This window comes from Salvelinus sp. IW2-2015, linkage group LG6.2, assembly GCF_002910315.2.
Source record: "Salvelinus sp. IW2-2015 linkage group LG6.2, ASM291031v2, whole genome shotgun sequence".
Lineage (NCBI taxonomy): Eukaryota > Metazoa > Chordata > Actinopteri > Salmoniformes > Salmonidae > Salvelinus > Salvelinus sp. IW2-2015.
In genome coordinates, this window is record NC_036846.1 from 23,719,697 (window position 1) to 23,740,471 (window position 20,775).

The window sequence follows — 20,775 nt, forward strand, 5'->3', positions numbered from 1 at the left end:
TCACCATAGCTACTAGAACTAACACGTTAGTAAACCCGCTACAATCATGCAGTACAGTGTACAGTCAGCAGCAAGCAGTTTAGCAGATACACCGGGGGGCCCCGGTGGCAATAAATTAATGAAATCAAAAGCTTACCTTGACTTGGAATAGTTCCAGTGTTAGATAGCCAGATAGCTAACATAGCATCCCTCTCTGTTTGAGATGGGTGTTTGAGTAGGCTAAACTAGCTAGCTGCATTCGATGCTAGCTAAGTAAGTGAAAGTGAAAAAAATATACTACGAAATATAGCTAGCTCTCTCTCTTGCTCCTTAATTTTTGGAAGGAATTAATTTGTTCAAAACTGTTGTCTTTCTCTCTCTCTGAGTCAACTAGTCACCACATTTTATGCACTGCAGTGCTAGCTAGCTGTATCTTATGCTTTCAGTACTAAATTAATTMTCTGATCCTTTGATWKGGTGGACAACATGTCAGTTCATGCTGCAAGAGCTCCTATARGTTGGAGGACGTCCTCCGGAAGTTGTCCTAATTACTRTGTAYGTCTATGGAAGGGGGTGAGAACCACGAGCCTCCTAGATTTTKTATTGAAGTCAATGTACCCAGAGGAGGATGGAAGCTAGCTGTCCTCCGGCTACACCATGGTGCTACCCTACAGARTGYTGTTGAGGCTACTGTAGACATTCTTTGCAAAACAGTGTGTTTTAATCARTTCMTTGGTGACRTGAATATATTTAGTATARTTTTATCTTTGTTTCACTATTTAGATTTTTATGAAATTCACTGAGGAGGAYGGTCCTCCTCTGAGGAGACTCTACTGATACCCATTTTAGGAGAATGAAGAAAGTCCAAACAAACAAATGGTTTTGCTACCTCCTCCAGAGTCACAGGCCTGTTTACGTCTCCTCCTGAGGATGACCTCCAGCTCACTGCTGACAGGGCTCTTCCCTGGGGGGGACGGGACCGACTCCTGAGACCCCCGACTGGGACTCTTCTTCACTGTCTCCTGGTGGGTCCAGAAATACAAGATGAAGGAAAAAGGAAACCGCACACTGCTCTTGATAGTATCACCGATATTTTATGAGATTACGTTCGAACACGGCCTTGTCAGAGCTTTTGTGATTTAAAATGTGCACCTTTATTAGACCTGGCCCACCCACATTCGTTTCTACACATCGAAGGGGGTTGGGTCCAGAAATACAGACAACATGCTTTACAGTTGGTAACAGGTATAATTATATAACATATATGTTCCATCATTCTTAAATGCATATATGAGCTTTTATATAAGGCTAAAATAAAATAAAAAAAACTTCATACCAGAATGCTTTTCAGTTCTTCCATGGCACTCTCCTGTGACGCTTTTCTTCCATTACTGAAGGTTTCTAGGGTTGAGAGAATGGTATTAATCCATCAACTAAGTTAATAAACAGGACATAACACATATTTTCTTATGTGCTTACGCACACATCGGGCCTGGCAGCTGGTGTTAGCATTTATCACATAGCTGGTCTATATTAGAGAGAATAAAGGTAAAGCTGGAGGCCATTTTATAGATTTTTCTCCTCGGGGCTACTAAAGTTGTTGTCATGGTGATGGTGTCAATCAATCTAAAATAAATGAAATGAAAGCAACAGCATGGGTGTCTGTTCAGTCTACACTGTGAGGTATCCATGGACAATGTTCCAAGGAGAAAGAGCCCATTCAAAAGACAAACTGAAGACCGGTTTTAGTAAGAGATTAATAACAGAACTGCTATAGTCATTTCATCTAGTACCATATGATGTGGATTATCCTGTGATATGGGTTTTAGCATGTCGGTTTTTTTTGTTGGTGATTTAGGATCCGAGAGACTTCACTGTCACAAAATATGTAAAAGTAATATACTCATTTTACGAGAACTCTCTTTGGGGAGACAGTCAGTTGATTAGAAAAATGACATGACATCAGTGATTGATAAGAAATAAGGGAGTAATCAGTTTGAGAATATTTCCACAGTTTGAGAACATTCAGGAGAGTCTATATTTCCACAATTTTCCAAGACAATTATTTAAACAAAACATGAACTGTTGACTCTTACCTTAGTGTCTCCTCCCTTGACAGGCTCTAGAACCACTCCATGTTTAATCCTCTCCATCATCTCATTGACTGCCTTCACTTTAACATCTGTACTCTTCTGCACCTCCTTCTACAGGACAAGGAGAGAGACAGAGGGTTAATGGACAATATTGTAAAGATGTGTGATTTTAAAATAGAAATTCCTCAATTATGAAGGATTATTTCAATCATATTCTTGAATTCTATATTATTCTGATTCTAAGTGATTTCAAACGTCCAGGAGCTTGTTCAACTTAGGGGATCTTCGAACCTTGGATGATTTCTCATGATTGCAATCAGTGAGCTATTGAATGAAAAAGTAAATTAAAGTATGATTAGACAGATTCGTTGGTTAGAGCATTAATTTCTCATGCAAGCCTGTACACAACATAATAAACAGACTATTGTCTTACCTGAGGGGGTTGCATGCGATGGGGGAGGGGGTGGATGGAGGGGGAGGGGGGGTGGTGGGGGTGGAGGGGCTGGGAACAGGGGCGGGGGGTGGGGATCCCTGGTTTAGGGCCTGGTGAGGGCTCCGTGCTCTTCTGGACCTGAGCAGCTCTTGCACTAAAGACATAAAAGACAGATGTGTTAGATGAAGCCTGGGTCACAAGTCTTTTTAACAGGAGAAGATGGACAACGATCTATTCCATGGTATGCTGGAGACGTATTCTTTCACAACGCTACAGGATAAAAGCTGTGGTTACCCAGTGTGATGTGATTGACAGCCCGTAGGTGTGCTCCTCACCTCTTTTCTCTAGGTCAGGTTCTTCTTCTCTACCTCCTGCAGACGTCCCTCTGTCTCTCTCTTTCTCCTTCATCAGTTCCAGCTGGCTCTGCAGCTCTGTTATCTGCTGTTTCAGAGAGAGACTCCTGTAGCTCAGCCTCCAGAGCCTTCACTTACATGGATATGAATGGAGACAACAGTGTGTTTGAGATCCAGATTGACTATATTTTAGTTGGACTGTGCTATATCATTGATCTATAAATCTTTTTTCACCCAAATAACTACTCATTATGTGATCAAGATGAGCAATTCTGTTTTTTTTACTTGTTGAACTCTACATTTTGGTCTCTAAAGACCTTCAGAGTTTTAAATTCCAAGCACCACAAGGTGAGACCTATAAGAGTGTGTGTTAATGTTTACTCTACAACACCTGGCATGTTGACAAAGAACATTTTGAAGTGCTGTGTAAGAGAAGACTTGTGATTAAACACGTATTGATTTACACGAAGCCTTCTGTTGTATCCTCCTTGTTCTTCTGACAACACATTCCTCTCTTGCGAAGATGGGCATTTTAGAAAGTCTCTGCAGCTTTACCTACCTTCTGGTGATGCTGCAGTCTCTCTGTCCAGAGTCTTGGTACATTAGCCACGTCTCCAGAGCCATGATCAGCTGCAGGCTGGGGTCAGCGTTCTGCGGCAGGATCATACTCTGTCTGTTAGCCTCTTTCTGCTTCACACATTGGAGGAGGAGAGAGAAGGAAGGAAGGAGGAGAAGAGGAAGGAGAAGGAAGTAGAGGAGGGAGTGAGAGGGTGTTTTAAAAGAAAAGAGACCCAGGTTCTCCAGATATGGAAGTTAGCTGTAGAATGAAGCAGGATATGGAAGCATAGACTGTAGGCATGAAGCAGGATATGGAAGCATTAGACTGTAGCATGAAGCAGGATATGGAAGCATTAGACTATAGCATGAAGCAGGATATGGAGCATTAGACTGTAGCATGAAGCAGGATATGGAAGCATTAGACTGTAGCATGAAGCAGGATATGGACATTAGACTAGCATAAAGCAGATATGGAAGCATTAGACTATAGCATGAAGCAGGATATGGAAGCATTAGACCTGTAGCATGAAGTGCAGGATATGGAGCATTAGACTATAGCATGAAGCAGGATAGTGGAGGATTAGACTAGTAGCAGATGAAGCAGGATATGGAAGGCATTAGACTTATAGCATGAAGGGTAGTAAGAAGGCGTTGTTTTTTCTAAATGGTCTACAACAACCACAGCCAGCTTCTACAGAGACTCTCCTCTCTCAAGCCTCAGGCAAGCAGCGTAAAGATACAGTACACCACACTACTGTGGCTGTTGGTTCCCCCAAGCATATGTGTGTACATTCAAAGCAGTGCTGAGTCTGTGATGCGCTGCTCAGTCCCAGACTATAGCGCTGCTGCTCCTCAGTCCCGATAGGACTATGTCTGTGCTGCTCTCAGTCCCAGACTAGGACTAGTTGCTGCTGCCGTCCAGATAGGTAGTATTGCTGCTCCTCAGTCCAGACTAGGAATAGTACTGCTGCTCTCAGTCCCCAGACTAGGACTAGTACTGCTCGCTAAGTCCCCAGACTAGGTAGTCTATGCTGCTCTCAGTCCCCAGACTAGACTAGTACTACTGCTGCTACAGCTCCTAGTCCCAGACTAGGACTAGTACTGCTGCTCAGTCCCAGATAGGACTAGTATACTGCTGTCTCAGTCCCAACAGATAGTATGCTATCAGTCCCCAGATAGACTAGTACTGCTGCTCTCAGTCCCCAAGACTAGGACTAGTATGCTGCTGCTCATTCCCAGACTAGGATAGTATACTCCTCTCCTCCGTCCCCAAAGACTGTACTTGCCATCCCAGAGACTATACTGGATGATGCTCCAAGTCCCCAGACTACTAACGCCGATCTCCAGATAATAATTTGCTGCTTCCCTTTTCCAGTTTCCCAGACTAGACTAGTACTACTGCGCTCTCTCAGTCCCCGTACTAGGACTAGTATTGCTGCTTGCTCATTCCCAGACAGGATAATGTATGCTTCTGCTCCTCATCCCGAGACTAGAACTAGTATTGCTGCTGTTCCTCAGCTCCAGACTAGGACTATATTTTGCTGTCTAGTACTCGTCCAAGACTAGACTAGTATTGCTGCTGCTCCTCATCCCAGATAATAACGTGCGCTCTGCTCCTACAGCTCCCCAGACTAGACAGCTGCTAGTCCATTGCTGCTAGTAGCTAGACTGTGCTAGCGCTCATCGTCCCAAACTAGGACTTTAACTACTGCTCTCTTCATCCCAGACTCAGGACTGAACTGCTGCTCAGTCCCAGATAGATATTATTATCTGCTGCTCATTCCCAATAGGACTATTACTGTGCTCATTCAGACTAGCCCTTGATTTATTGTTTTGTTTTTGTCTGTCTGTCTACCTCGTGGGGTAGTCTAGCTTCACCTCAGGCTCTGCTCAAATGCCAGCTGCTCCTTCATCCCTCATACTCTGTAAGTAGCCTATCCACAGACGGAGAGAGAGAGAGAGAGAGAGAGAGAGAGGAGAGGAGAGTGAGAGAGAGAGATAGAGAGAGAGAGAGAGAGAGAGAGGAGAGGAGAGAGAGAGAGAGAGTAGGAGAGAGAGAGAGAGAGAGAGAGAGAGGAGAGAGAGAGAGTGAGAGAGAAGAGAGAGAGAGAGAGAGAGAGAGAGAGAGAGAGAGAGAGAGAGAGAGAGTAGAGAGAGAGAGAGAGAGAGAGAGAGAGAGAGAGAGGAGAGAAGAGAGAGAGAGAGAGAGAGAGGGAGAAGATAGAGAGAGAGAGAGAGAGAGAAGAGAGAGATGAGGAATTGAGGCATACAACACTAAAAACTACAAACACGGCATTGAGAAGGATGGGTTAATTGAATTGCTAGCGCTAAAGTTGAACTGTTTACAGACCACTGGTCTCTCTACAAGATGATGTTCTCTAAAAGATAATGTTTTTCTACAACGATGATGTTTTCTACACGATGATGTTTTTACAGATAAATGTCTTCTACCACGTGATTGTCTCTTCAGATGATGTTCTCTACAGATGTGTTTTTCTACAGATGATGTCTTTCTTACAGATGATGTTTTCTACAGATTGATGTTCTTTCTACACGATGATGTCTTTCTACCAGATGATGTTTCTCTAACACGATGATGTCTTCTTAACCACGATGATGTCTTCTCTACCACGATGATGTTTCTTTCTACCACGATGAATGTTTTTCTCCATGATGATGGTTCTCTACCGATGATGTCTCTACTACCAACATGTCTCTACAACGATGATGTTTCTCTACTACGATGATGATGGTCTCTCTACCACGATGAGTGTTTTCTACGATGATGTCTTCTACACGATGATGTCTTCTCTACAAGATGATGTTTCTACCACGATGATGTTTTTACACGATGTGTCTTTCTACCACGATGATGTCTCTTACCAGATGATTTCTATACATGCTACGATGTTTCTCTACACGATGATGTCTTTACCTACGAATGATTGTTTCTACAGATGATGTTCTCTACAGATGATGTCTTTCTACACGATGTGTCTCTCGATATGTACCTCATGATATGTCTCTACCACGATGATGTTCTCTACGACATGCTTACTACGATGATGTATTCTACCAGATGATGTCTTTCTGAGATGATTGTCTCTACCAGATGATGTCGCTCTAACGATGATGTGTTCTACCAAGATGAATGTCTTCACGATGTGTTTCTACCACGATGATGTCTTCTACCACGATGATGTTTCTTCTACCACGATGATGTTTTCTACACGATGATGGTGTTATACCAATGATGTTTTCTCTACCACGATGAATGTCTCTTTACACGATGATGTTCTTACACATGATTCTCTGAAGGGAATAGGAAGATTGTGTAGCAGTAGCCTTGACAGTTGATTAAGGATGGTGAGATGGGAGTATCATGTCACTCACCTCTATTGAACCTCTTGATGGTCTTGCTTTGCTGCTCTGTGGTTTTGTGAAGCTCCTTCATTTCAGCTTGCTCCTTCTCAGCCTACAAAAACATTTCAAACAGAGCAGAAAGGCTGGTAAACCATGAACAATCAAGGTTTATGGTGCTTCAACATGACTGAGAATATAATATACTGTATACTCAGTGMATTTGGGAAAGTATTCAGAACCCTTGACTTATTTCACATTTTGTTACATTACAGCCTTATTCTAAAATGGAAGGAATCTTTTTTYCCCYYMAMMAWYYWAAMMMMAWWMCCCCMWWAWKRMMAARRAAAAACTGKTTTTTAGAGATTTTTGCACATTTATTAAAATTAAAAAACATAAATWGTTTGTTTACAAAAGTATTCAGACCCTTTGCTATGAGACTCGAAATTTGGTTCAGGTGCATCCTGTTTCCATTGATCATCCTTGAGATGTTTCTACAACATGATTGGAGTCCACCTGTGGTAAATTCAATTGATTGGACATGATGTGGAAAGGCAYACAMGTGTCTATATAAGGTCACACAGTTGACAGCGCACGTCAGAGCAAAAACCAAGCCATGAGGTCAAAGGAATTGTTCATAGAGCCCGGAGACAGGATTGTGTCGAGGCACAGATCTGGGGAAGGGTACCAAAACATTTCTGCAGCATTGAAGGTCCCCAAGAACACAGTGGCCTCCATCATTCTTAAATGGTAGAAGTTTGTAACAACCAAGACTCTTCCAAGAGCTGGCCGCCCGGCCAAACTGAGCAATCGGGGGAGAAGGGCCTTGGACAGGGAGGTGATCACTCTGACAGAGGTCTAGAGTTTCTCTGTGGAGATGGGAGAATCTTCCAGAAGGTCAACCATCTCTGCAGCACTCTACCAATCACTTCTTTATGGTAGAGTGGCCAGACAGACCTGAAAACAGCTGTGCAGCAACGCTCCCCATCCAACCTGACAGAGCTTGAGAGGATCTGCAGAGAAGAATGGGAGAAACTAAAATACTGGTGTGCCAAGCTTGTAGCGTCATACCTGAGAAGACTCGAAGCTGTAATGCTGAAGGTCCTTCAACAAAGTACTGAGTAAAGGGTCTGAATACTTATGTAAATGTGATATTTCAGTTTTGTATTCTTTATAAATTAGTAAACATTTCTACAAACATGTTTTTGCTTTGTCATTATGGGGTATTGTGAGGGGGGAAAACCTTTAATCCATTTTAGAATAAGGCTGTAACATAACAAAATGTGGAAAACGTACATTATTTTGGTGATTGACAATAAATAAAAATGTGGATTGGATTAATGACATCTATTATAATCAACAGAGATTCGTGAATGATCCTGGGGAGGCAGTAAAGGGGTTCTCTGACCAATTATCCTCCACCTCCCTCATGACCTGGTAAAATAGACTGACTCTCGATATGTTATTGACAGAAAAGGGCGGGGTATGTAGAATGATTGGGGTTCATTGCTGTACGTTTATGTTTTAATAACACAGCTCCATATGGATCAGTGACCAAGACCCTGGCTGGTTTAACCACATTAGCTCACGAATTAGCAGAGAACTCTGGGGTGGATAATTCTCTAACCAATTGGTTTGACAGTATGTTTGGGAAATGGAAAAATGCCATAATCACTGTGTTGTGGGCAACTTTCACCTGTATGAGTGTGTTGGTTCTGTGTGGATGTTGTTTGGTCCCATGTGTGAGAGGTTTGATCACCAGGACTCTAACCACGAGGAGCCCATGTTTGACGAGACCATTTTTAATATTTAGACTGTTTTTTAATGAAGATTATGATGAAAATCCTGATAAGAAGGGTCATAATTGGATGTAGGACAGTCATTGATGAGTATCGAATGTAAATACATGTATTGGTTTGGTTTATTCTTGTATAACATTTATGTTTCCATATAGTGTTTGATGTATCAGTGTGTATTATTTAGTCATTAAGGGTGGATTGATGAAATAATGTATATGTTTAGAGATAATGATTAAATAATTCTACGCGAAACTTAACATTAGGGATTATAGTTTTATGTATCATGTAAGAGGAATAATTAACGTATTAAACTAAATCCAACTGGGAAGGGGGGGGGTGTGTGTGTGTGGTGTGTGGGTGTGTGTGTGGTGTGTGTGTGTGTGTGTGTGGTTGTGTGTGTGTGTGTGTGGTGTGTGTGTGTGGTGGTGTGTGTGTGTGTGTGTGTCTAGAAGTACAAGAGAACATTATGTGTTTGACCCGACCTGGCTAGAACTCTGAGAAACTTATGATAGAACAGGGAGTACTTCAAGGTTCCTCTAATCTCGGGGGAATGGAACTGTCGGCTGGATAGTGATACACAGTGGTGAGAACTATGGAGAAGGATAAAACTCACCTACTGTTTGTGTGTATGTATGTGCGTAGGATATCTACTGTTTGTGTGAAAGTATGTGCGTAAGTAAGGAGCAAGTATAAAATGGATGTTTTTGTATAATGGACTAGAGTACTGTCGTGAATAAACAGTTTGACTATTGTAAACTGGGACTCTCGTCTGTTTCATTCAACCAGAATCTTACAAACTCTGGGTTGCAGACTGAGTAGATTAATTGAAGTTTATGAACATTGATAACGAAATTCTCATAACACGAATGCACTGGAAAAAAAGATGAGACTATCTGAACAGAGATATTCTGCATTCACGCTCATATAATAGAATACAAGTGCTCTCACCAGCCCTCAGAATCCCACCTCAAACAGACAGAGAAAAGTTCTGTGCTTGTCTGAGACAGACCTCCTGTGAGAGGTATTGATTACCAGGCCTGGTAGTTGGTAGTACCCACCAGGATGGTTAGCTCTTCAATCTGTCTCTGCTGCTCCTGTAGCTGACAGGCAAGTCTCTTTTTCTCCTCCAGCAGACTGCTCACTGTCTCCTGCAGCTCTGGAGGGGAAGAAAGAGGTTCCTGGGTGACACTACGTGATGACATCTCTTCACTACTAAGATTCTAACATATAGCTCTATTACTCTGACATTTTAACATGGTTTATCTTGTTACTGGAAATACCATTAGAAAAAACAACAGAAAGGTGAATCCTAACATGCTGTACAGGCACAACATCATTTCATTGCAGTCAGTCCATTACCCTGTCAAGACTAATCAAGACAAAGGGTCTGATATAGCGTTGACCTGCTGTTGGTACTAGCTGTACGGGTCAGGGCTGGTGTCCTGTGTGTCTGTCTGTGTACGGGTCTGGTAGCTACCTGGTACTGTCTATGTACGGGTCTGGTAGGTACCTGGTACTGTCTGTGTATGGGTCTGGTAGGTACCTTTAACCTGCTGTTGGTACTGGCTATACGGGTCAGGGCTGGTGTCCTGTGTGTCTGTCTGTGTACGGGTCTGGTAGCTACCTGGTACTGTCTGTGTATGGGTCTGGTAGGTACCTTTAACCTGCTGTTGGTACTGGCTGTACGGGTCAGGGCTGGTGTCCTGTGTGTCCGTCTCCTCTTCCAGAGGCATGCAGTCTGTGATACTAGGTAGCATCTCATCCAGACAGGGTCGAGACGACAGGCTCAGATACTTCAGCTTCCTGTTCTCACTGTTCAACTGGGGGACAAACAGCACACACTGGATTATATGTGATAAAGACAAATGATATAAAGCTGATAACAGAGGCCAATAGCACACAGAAACATACACTCATTTGGCATGTTGATTGTTTGTGATATTGTAAAACATCAGAAGCTTATGGAAATAAACATTATGCACACAAGCCTATACAAATAACCAACATTCTAATGATCTCTAGTCTAGATCCATTTAACCACCTCGCAGTGTCAGTCTCTTACCTTGGTGGCAAGGGCCTCAACTACTAAGTCAAGCAGTATCAGTCTCTTACCTTGGTGGCAAGGGCCTCAACTACTAAGTCAAGCCAGTATCAAGTCTCTTACCTTGGTGGCAAGGGCCTCAACTACTAAGTCAAGCAGTATCAGTCTCTTACCTTGGTGGCAAGGGCCTCAACTACTAAGTCAAGCAGTATCAGTCTCTTACCTTGGTGGCAAGGGCCTCAGCATTTTCTCTGCAGGATTTTTCTATCTCCAGCTGCGTCTGGAAAAACGCTCACCTCCTCGATCACCATTTGGGAAACTGGAATACAAAAAACATTACATTACAGTTAGTTTTATTGTTTTATGGTACGGTTTGACTCCTATTTTAAATAATGAATGAATGACTGAAATGGGGGGCAACATGTATATTTGTGCTTCTATATTTCCCCTTTGAGCTATTCGTTTTCCCTCCATTTCCCCTTCTCCCTATTGAGCTATTCAGTTTCCACTAATTCCCTTCTCCCAATTGAGCTATTCAGTTTCCCACTATTTCCCCTTCTCCCATTTGAGCTATTCAGTTTCCCACATTTCCCTTCCTCCCTATTGAACGATTCAGGTTTCCCTCTATTCCCCTTCTCCTTAATTGAGCTATTCAGTTCCCTCTATTTCCCTTCTCCCTTATTGAGCTATTCAGTTTCCCACTATTTCCCCCTTCTCCCTATTGAGCTTATTCAGTTTCCCACTATTTCCCTCTCCCTATTGAACGATTCATTTCCCTCTATTTCTCCATATTGATCTATTCAGTTTCCCTCTGGCGACAGACAGAACTGTAGCAGGGTCCATGTGACATTCTGATGTAACCAGATCATGTTGCATTGGAGACCAGAAAGGCTCTGGCCCTTATAGTCATTTATTAGTATTTACTCTAGCTCTAAATATCTCTACAATCACATTAACTAAGGTCCATGTGGTTCCACTGAACATTTAGCTTATCCTGATTTGTGGTTATTTTGGTTTCAAAACATAAGGCTACAGTACTTAAAATGTTCTTAAAATATTTCACGGGCATATTAGATGGGGGGTGCTGCTGTTGAAAGGAAAAGAGGTGCAATCATTCTCCCATTTGCACACAATCAATTGCATATTGGCACACCCACTACACCCCAACACTCACTACACCCACTACAGCAGCGACAACACCACACCAACACACCTCACATAACCAACACCGAACCCAAACCCACGTACAGTCGACAACAGCGACACAGCCACAACACCCACTACATCCACTACACCCCCAACACCCACAACATCCACAACACCCACAACACCCCCAACACCCCCTACACCCCCAACACCCACTACACCCACTACACCCACATAGCCATCATTTGTTAATTATTTAAATGCTACCCAACCAATGTTCCCTGTCAACTGCTCATGTGCAGGACTGCAGTGCAGAATTAATATCAGCCAGAGCAGAGAAGCACGAGAYGGAGGTTCACTCAACTTTCTACAGTTTTCCCCCATTAGTTAACACTATCGACGTTTCCCTCTACTGTGGGMATTGTGATCGAATCAACGCAGTGTTAAGCCACTTTCAATGCAACATCCCGAAACAGAGAGCATCGGAGTTGGATTCTATTACATTGACCAGRCACGACCCATACTCTACCAGACCGATGCGCCATATCTAATCAGAGCTGCATTATCCTTATACTGTATGCAAATAGACCATTTCCATGTATGAATCTGTGCCCTTCACTTTGAACTGGACTGTGTTTACAGTATGAGCAGTTGTGAGAAGATGCGCTTGTTTTGAGATCAAARTGAGAGTTGCATATAGCCACGTGTGTACATATTGTTCATATCTTTTGCTAGTTAGTGAGTTATTAGCCCAATTATAGCTAATTTCTAGTCGGAAATGGGGGAGTGGTTGCTTCCTACAAGAGGACAAAACAAATTTATAGCCGTCTTTGAAAAACTAGTCAGGTAAAGAGCTTTTTTTTCTGTTTTAAAGGTGGAGTGTTGTATTTTCAGACGAGTAGCCAATCGGCAGAGGGTAGCATAATTTGTCTGATTCTCTGTAGTAATGTATGGGAATAATTCTATTTTGTTTCTTGCATCAAACCAACACAACATTTTCAGTCACYTCCTTGTCTGAAGGACAAGCGGATAAGCCCTGCATGATCTTTCCCAAAGTCTCATGGAATGTAGGCCAGCATTGAACACCACACATTAGCTGCTACTGCAGGCTGAACGATAGAACAGCTATTTCCATGTTTTAATGTTATGGGATGCATTTTCTCCATTGTTTTTAATGGTAGGCCACTCTGGTATAACTACATTATGATCAAATAGCCACAGTAGCCTACTTGACCACTGTCAAAACTGTAACTTAAAGCGGGTACAGCCTCAGTGTTCACAATAAACGCGCGCCAAAAAATTGCACAGAATTTGTCACAACGTTCAAGTTTGTGCTCAGCAGACCTGAGATTTGCTCAGTGTTGAAAAAAAATGAGAGGGAACATTGCTCCCTACACATCTTAGTTGATAGAGTGTATACTACTACAGTACATCTGGCCCCTCAAGGGAGAATCTGGTTTCATCTGTTTCACCGTGACACCAATCCAACTAAGGGTACAACAGCCTACCTAGTCTGCTAAACTCCCCCTGTCCTCTGTGTTCTGCAGAAGCAGCCGCTGTGTTTATTCATGTGCTATATTGTTCCCGTTGCAAAAAAACACAACATTTTAATGCAATATTCAACATGTTAAACCTTATTCATTCACTTGCTTTAATGCCTTCTGAACACACATGCCTCTGCATATTATCCCCAGCTTGATTACACAATTTTTACAAAGCAGTAGGTCGATCCTAACCCTGGTGTCTGACACTGAGCATGCATGAGTCCCTGAGAATTCTGGGAAAGGGGATAGGTGATTATGCTTGTTATCACGCTTAGGAGCAGTTGGAAAGTTCTGCAGCACACACACACACATGATGACAGGCTGATCTCTATAGCTGTCCCACGCTTAAACTACTCCTCTCTGACTCCCTGGATAGTGGATCTCCACATAAGACTAGTGGAAGAGCAGAGCTGGAGGGGCTGTGTGTCTGTATTGTGGTAGAGATTCTAGGTCAATAACTACTCTATGCTCAATGCTCATTGAGCTGAATGTTGACTCCAAAAAAACCTGCCTTTAACATGGTGTCATATACTCTGTAGAGGAGCGCTGAAGAAGGCAGTGGCTGTGTACCAAATGGCACCCTATTCCTTACATAGCGCACTACGTTTCACCAGAGCCTATGGGAATAGGGTGTCATTTGGGACACAGGCAGTGACTTACTCAGAGCTCCTCTACAGAGGCAGCAGGATATTATCCTAGACACCAAAGCATTTACCGCTGTCAGGAGGGAGAGGAGCTAAGCTAGGCCAATCAGCAGGGACATTTGCAGCGTCATGCAGGCTCGCTGCGTCAAATGCTGCAGGCCTGAGTCAGCGATGTGGTCTTGGAAGTACTATTGTTGTTTGAATGTAATCAGCCATCTCAGCCATCAGCCAGGCTTATAGCCTATAATTTCAGGATTTCAGTAATATTGAAAATAAGCTATCTTCATTTTCAGAGATTATATAGCTAATGGTAATTGTATGATACATTGTCGTTGGTCATACATACTAATATCTCTTGTTTTAAGTGCATGTCGACTTGAAATTGTATTTTAAAAGCTTATTTCCCCATATTGACTAGAGTATAATGTACCTATAAAATATACTGTATCACTCTTAGTGAAAGAACACAATAGAATAGATGCCAGACTGGAACACAGGAACAGCCCTTCTCTTTCTCTAGTAATGAATCATTCATAATTGAGGATTTGAATAATGCAGTGAAATAACATGAGGTGTTGGCATGGTGACCGTGGTTCAGATCAGCGAGATGAATGAATGCCGACCACAGCAGAGGACAGAGGAGAGACACAGTTCCCTGATTATAATAAGACCTGGTAATAACACGTTCTTTGGCCCTGGCTGAAGACTCCTATGGAGTCTAAGAGTCTACAGTCATAATTCAGAGCAACCTGTCTTTAACTATCTATTGTTTAGGTTAAAGGCCAGCAAACAAAATAGGCTACCTCTCTGTTTAAAGATTGTCTGTCTGGGAAGCTGAAACTGGTCAGCGGAATTGGTTCCAGCTTGGTTGAGGAGAGAGACCCACATCTAACTTTATTAGGTTAAGTAAGAACCACAAAAATTATTTCATGCTGCACTTCAAAAGGTAAACACTTCTTACACGATTTACCGATCCTACAAAAGTGTCAAGCAGAAGCATTTCAGAAACTTGACTTGTAACGATCCAACCAACCATCTGAACGAAATGCTGATGACGTGACCTATAATTCAACATTCCCAAAGACAGCTAGCTGAAAGCTGTRAGAAAGTAGCCCAACAACCCTGTCATACTAATGTTACACTGGACTTTAAACCTACAGTATACTGTAGCTGTGAATGTTGAATATTGAATGATTATTGTCTTTCTTACCTCGCATAATGATATCAGACTCCAGCACTCAACCCTGTAACCTTCTTCCTTACCAAATCAATTGTTAATGGAGCTACTGTAGTATTTTATTACATGTTGCTAGGAAGAACTTGGCAGGGTTGCCAAAACACAAATCCATGACTATGGTTGGCTGAGGCTCCGAGTAGTGATGGAAACTGGGATACCTTCTTACACACACCCATTCAGGAGCCAGTTTGGAGAGGTGGTCATCACCAGAGGGGTGTGTAGAGAGACCTGTGAGGAAGGGTAATCTGTGTAACAGTAGTGTAAAATGTGTGTGTCAGTGTCTGGGACTCACCTCTCTTGATGTGTTTCAGCTGGCTCTCTGCTTCATCTCTCTCTTCAGTCAGTCTCTTGCACTGAGGAAACAGGAATTAATGGGGTCACAAGAAAGTCATGTTCTACAATACCATCATATGCAGGTCACAGTCACCAATTAACAAACACAAATAGATCTCCATTCACAATCCATTTAAGTGTAGTTAATTGACTACAGTAATCGCATGGGCCTTCATTGTTATAGAGTATGAAGTATAGGACACTGGACTCACAACACTGACCTTCTGTCAACACACTGTCTCYATCTGTCACAGAATTTCAGTCTGTGACAGACCCTCACAAACTTTTACAGATGCACCATTGAGAGCATCCTGWCAGGCTGTATCACCGTCTGGTACAKMAAATGCCCTATCCGCAACCGCAGGGCTCTCCRGAGGGTGGTGCGGTCAGCCCAACGCATCACCGGGGGCACACCTCCTGCCCTTCAGGACATCTACAGCACCCGGTGTCACAGGAAGGCCAAGAAGATCATCAAGGACCTCAGCCACCCGAGCCACGGCCTGTTCACCCAGCTATCCTCCAGAAGGCGAGGTCAGTGCAGGTGCATCAAAGCTGGGACCGAGAGACTGAAAAACAGCTTCTATCTCAAGGCCAATCAGACTGTTAAATAGTCACCACTAGCCAACCTCTCCCAAGTACCCTGCCCTAAACTTTAGCCACTGTCACTAGCCGGCTACCACCCGTTTACTTAACCCTGCACCTTAGAGGCTGCTGCTTATGCACATAGACCTGGATCACTGGTCATTTTAAATCAGGGAACACTGGTCATTTTAATAATGGAACACTGGTCATTTTAATCAGGGAACACTGGTCATTTTAATCAGGGAACACTGGTCATTTTAATCATGGAACACTTGACACTTTAATAATGTTTACATACTGTTTTACCCATTTAATTTACATATATGCTGTATTCTAGTCAAGGCCATCCTATTTAGCTATTGCTGTACATATACTATTCTATCCTATGTATTCTATATACTACATATTATATCCATATACTGTCCATAATGTCTATGCATCCCATATATATATATATATACACACAATACCAGTCAGTGAAAGTTTCTTCAAGTGCAGTTGCAAAAACCATCAAGTGCTATGATGAAACTGGCTCTCATGAGGGCCGCCACAGGAAAGGAAGACCCAGAGTTACCTCTGCTGCAGAGGATAAGTTCATTAGAGTTACCAGCCTCAGAAATTAGAGCCCGAATAAATGCTTCACAGAGTTCAAGTAACAGACACATCTCAACATCAACTGTTCAGAAGAGACTGCGTGAATCAGGCCTTCATGGTCGAAATGCTGAAAAGAAACGAACGAATGATCTCCACATGTGTGGTTCCCACCGTGAAGCATGGAGGAGGAGGTGTGATGGTATGGGTGTGCTTTGCTGGTGACACTGTCTGTGATTTATTTAGAATTCAAGGCACACTTAACCAGCATGGCTACAACAGCATTCTGSAGCGATTCRCCATTTCATCTGGTTTGCACTTAGTGGGACTATCATTTGTTTTTYAACAAGACAATGACCCAAAACACACCTCCAGGCTGTGTAAGGGCTATTTGACCAAGGAGAGTGATGGAGTGCTGCATCAGATKACCTGGCCTCCACAATCATCCTACCTCAACCAAATTGAGATGGTTTGGGATGAGTTGAAACGTAGAGTGAAGGAAAAGCAGCCAACAAGTGCTCAGCATATGTGGGAACTACTTCAAGACTGTTGGAATAGCATTCCAGGTGAAGCTGGTTGAGAGAATGCAAAGAGTGTGTCATCAAGGCAAAGAGTGGCTACTTTGAAGAATCTCAAAAATAAAATATTTTGATTTGTTTAACACTTTTTCAGTTGCTACATGATTCCATATGTGTTATTTCATACAATGTAGAAAATAGTAAAAAAATAAAGAAAAACCCTTGAATGAGTAGGTGTGTCCAAACTTTTAACTGGTACTGTATATATATGTATACACACAGTGCATTCGGAAAGTATTCAGACCCCTTGACTTTTTCCACGGTGTTACATTACTGCCTTATTCTAAATACATTTGGACATTTTCACTTGGGGGTGTACTCACTTTTGTTGCCAGCGGTTTAGACATTAATGGCTGTGTGTTGAGTTATTTTGAGGGGACAGCAAATGTACACTGTTATACAAGCTGTACACTCACTACTTTACATTGTAGCAAAGTGTCATTTCTTCAGTGTTGTCACATGAAAAGATATACTCAAATATTTACAAAAATGTGAGGGGTGTACTCACTTTTGTGATATACTGTATATATATATATATATACACACAGTTGAAGTCAGAAGTTTACGAACACCTTTAAATACATTTAAACTCAGTTTCACAATTCCTAACATTTAATTCCTAGTAAAAATTCMMGGTCTTGGGTCAGTTAGGATCACCACTTTATTTTAAGAATGTGAAATGTCAGAATAGTAGAATGATCTATTTCAGCTTTTATTGTTTTCATCACATTCCCAGTGGGTCAGAAGTTTACATACACTCAAGTAGTATTTGGTAGCATTGCCTTTMAATTGTTTAACTTGGGTCAAACGTTTTGGGTAGCCTTCCACAAGCTTCCCACAATAAGTTGGGTGAATTTTGGCCCATTCCTYCTGRCARAGCTCCAGTAACTGAGTCAGGTTTGTAGGCCTCCTTGCTCACACACACTTTTTCAGTTCTGCCCACACATTTTATATAGGATTGAGGTCAGAGCTTTGTGATGGCCACTCCAATACCTTGACTTTGTTGTCCTTAAGCCATTTAGCCACAACTTTGGAAGTATGCTTGGGTCATTGTCCATTTAGGAGACCCATTTGCGACCAAGCATTAACTTCCTGACTGATGTCTTGAGATGTTGCTTCAATATATCCACATAATTTTCCATCCTCATGATGACATCTATTTTGTGAAGTGCACCAGTCCCTCCTGCAGCAAAGCACCCCCACAACATGATGCTGCCACCCCCCCTGCCCCTGTCAAATGAACACCGAACAAAAACTACAAAATACTGAACGAAACGTGAAGCTACTGGTGTGCACACAGGCAACTATCTGTAGACAAGATCCCACAAAACACAAAGGGRAAATGGCTGCCTAAAYATGACCCCAGAGACAGCTGTTCAGAGACAGCTGTTTATTGTTGTCTCTGTTTGGAAACCATACCAGGCCAACATAAACCATTAAACACCTAGATGACCCACCCTAGTCACTATCACGCCCTAACCAACAGAAAATAAATAGCTCTCTATGGTCAGGGCGTGATACCCCCGAGCTTCACGGTTGGGATGGTGTTCTTYGGCTTGCAAGCATCACCCTTTTTCCTCCGAACATAACTAAGGTCATTATGGCCAAACAGTTCTATTTTTGTTTCATCAGACCAGAAGACATTTCTCCAAAAAGTACGATCTTTGTTCCCATGTGCAGTTGCAAACCGTAGTCTGGCTTTTTATTGGCGGTTTTGGAGCAGTGGCTTCTTCCTTGCTGAGCGGCCTTTCAGGTTATGTCGATAGAGGACTTGTTTTACTGTGAATATAGATACTTTTGTACTGGTTTCCTCCAGCATCTTCACAAGGTCCTTTGCTGTTGTTCTGGGATTGATTTGCACTATTAGCACCAAAGTACGTTCATCTCTAGGAGACAGAATGCGTCTCCTTCCTGAGTGCTATGACGGCTGCGTGGTCCCATGGTGTTTATACTTGCGTACTATTGTTTGTACAGATGCACGTGGTACCTTCAGGCGTTTGTAAATTGCTCCCAAGGATGAACCAGACTTGTGGAGGTATGCAATTTTTTTCTGAGGTTTTGGCTGATTTCTTTTGATTTTCCCATGAYKTCAAGCAAAGAGGCACTGAGTTCGAAGGTAGGCCTTGAAATACATCCACAGGTACACCTCCAATTGACTCAAATGTCAATTAGTCTATCAGAAGCTTCTAAAGCCATGACATCATTTTCTGGAATATTCCAAGCTGTTTAAAGGCACAGTCAACTTAGTGTATGTAAACTTCTGACCCACTGGAATTGTGATACAGTGAATTATGCGTGAAATAATCTGTCTGTAAACAATTGTTGGAAAAATGACTTGTGTCATGCACAAAGTAGATGTCCTAACCGACTTGCCAAAACTGTAATTTGTTAACAAGAAATTTGTGGAGTGGTTTAATAAAAACAAGTTTTAATGACTCCAACATAAGTGTATGTAAACTTCCGACTTCAACTCTGTATATATTTATACTCCGGATGCCAACATTGCTCTATGTAATATTTCTTAATTCAATTATTTTACTTTTAGAGTTGTGTGTATTGTTGTGTATTGTTACATACTACTGCTCTGTTGGAGCTAGGAACACAAGCATTTCGCTACACCCACATTAACATCTGCTAAAGGTGTACGCGACCAATAACATGTGCTTTGATTTGACACTGGACTTCTATGATGTACTGTAGAACTACCTCCCTATAGGTTCCGTTTTGTCGGACAGACAAGGGAGCAGCTTCTGCTACACGGTTCACTCTTTATATATGCCACAGTAATGGGTAGTCAGAGTATGCAGAGTTCCTCTGAGATGTTGGTAATAGAGTACATGGAAAACAATGGTTCTTCTACAATTCGGGTAGGTAGTATGTGGCCCAGGGGGCACAACTTTCACTGGGGACATTCTGAAATAGCATTTTTGCCCCCCCCCCCCCCCCCCCTCACACACAGTTTTTTCATTGTAATGTGATACAAACGAGGGAATGGTGTGCTTTAGGACCACGCGTGTTTGAAGTGTTTATCTGACAGAATTTGTTTACAAAAATAAAAAATGTCTCCCCCCACTTTTAAAACCAAAGTTGCGCCCCTGATGTGGCCTATATTGGGTCATTATCAGTTAAGGTAGGATAGGACTTATATTTTCCATTTTCTTACCAATTATTCTGTAACAGCCTCAGGAAGCTCATACCTAACATCTGTGTATTTCTGCCAGGGATGTTCTGATCAGAAATGGTGTTGACTAGCATACTGTTAAAGCATGTGGCCCACAGATTTTATACTTTTATTRTTATTATTTGTACAGTAGTATCACCCCTGTTTTAAACAGGCCCATTGTGTAATCATGCTTGAATTAACATTTTCTTTATTGATATTTTTTTTTTTTAAATGCTAAGGTTTAATTAAGAATAAGGATAGTCGTACTTGGTGGGACCCTTTTGTCAAGGCCTGATGTAATTAATTTATAGTGCATAGGATTGCATTTGTAGAAACAACAA

General features: G+C 42.2%; 1 pseudogene; it reads right to left on the reverse strand.

The window, feature by feature from the left end:
• LOC111965590 (shootin-1-like) overlaps nucleotides 1-20,775 on the reverse strand; it is a 28,841-nt pseudogene that overhangs the window by 7,397 nt on the left and 669 nt on the right.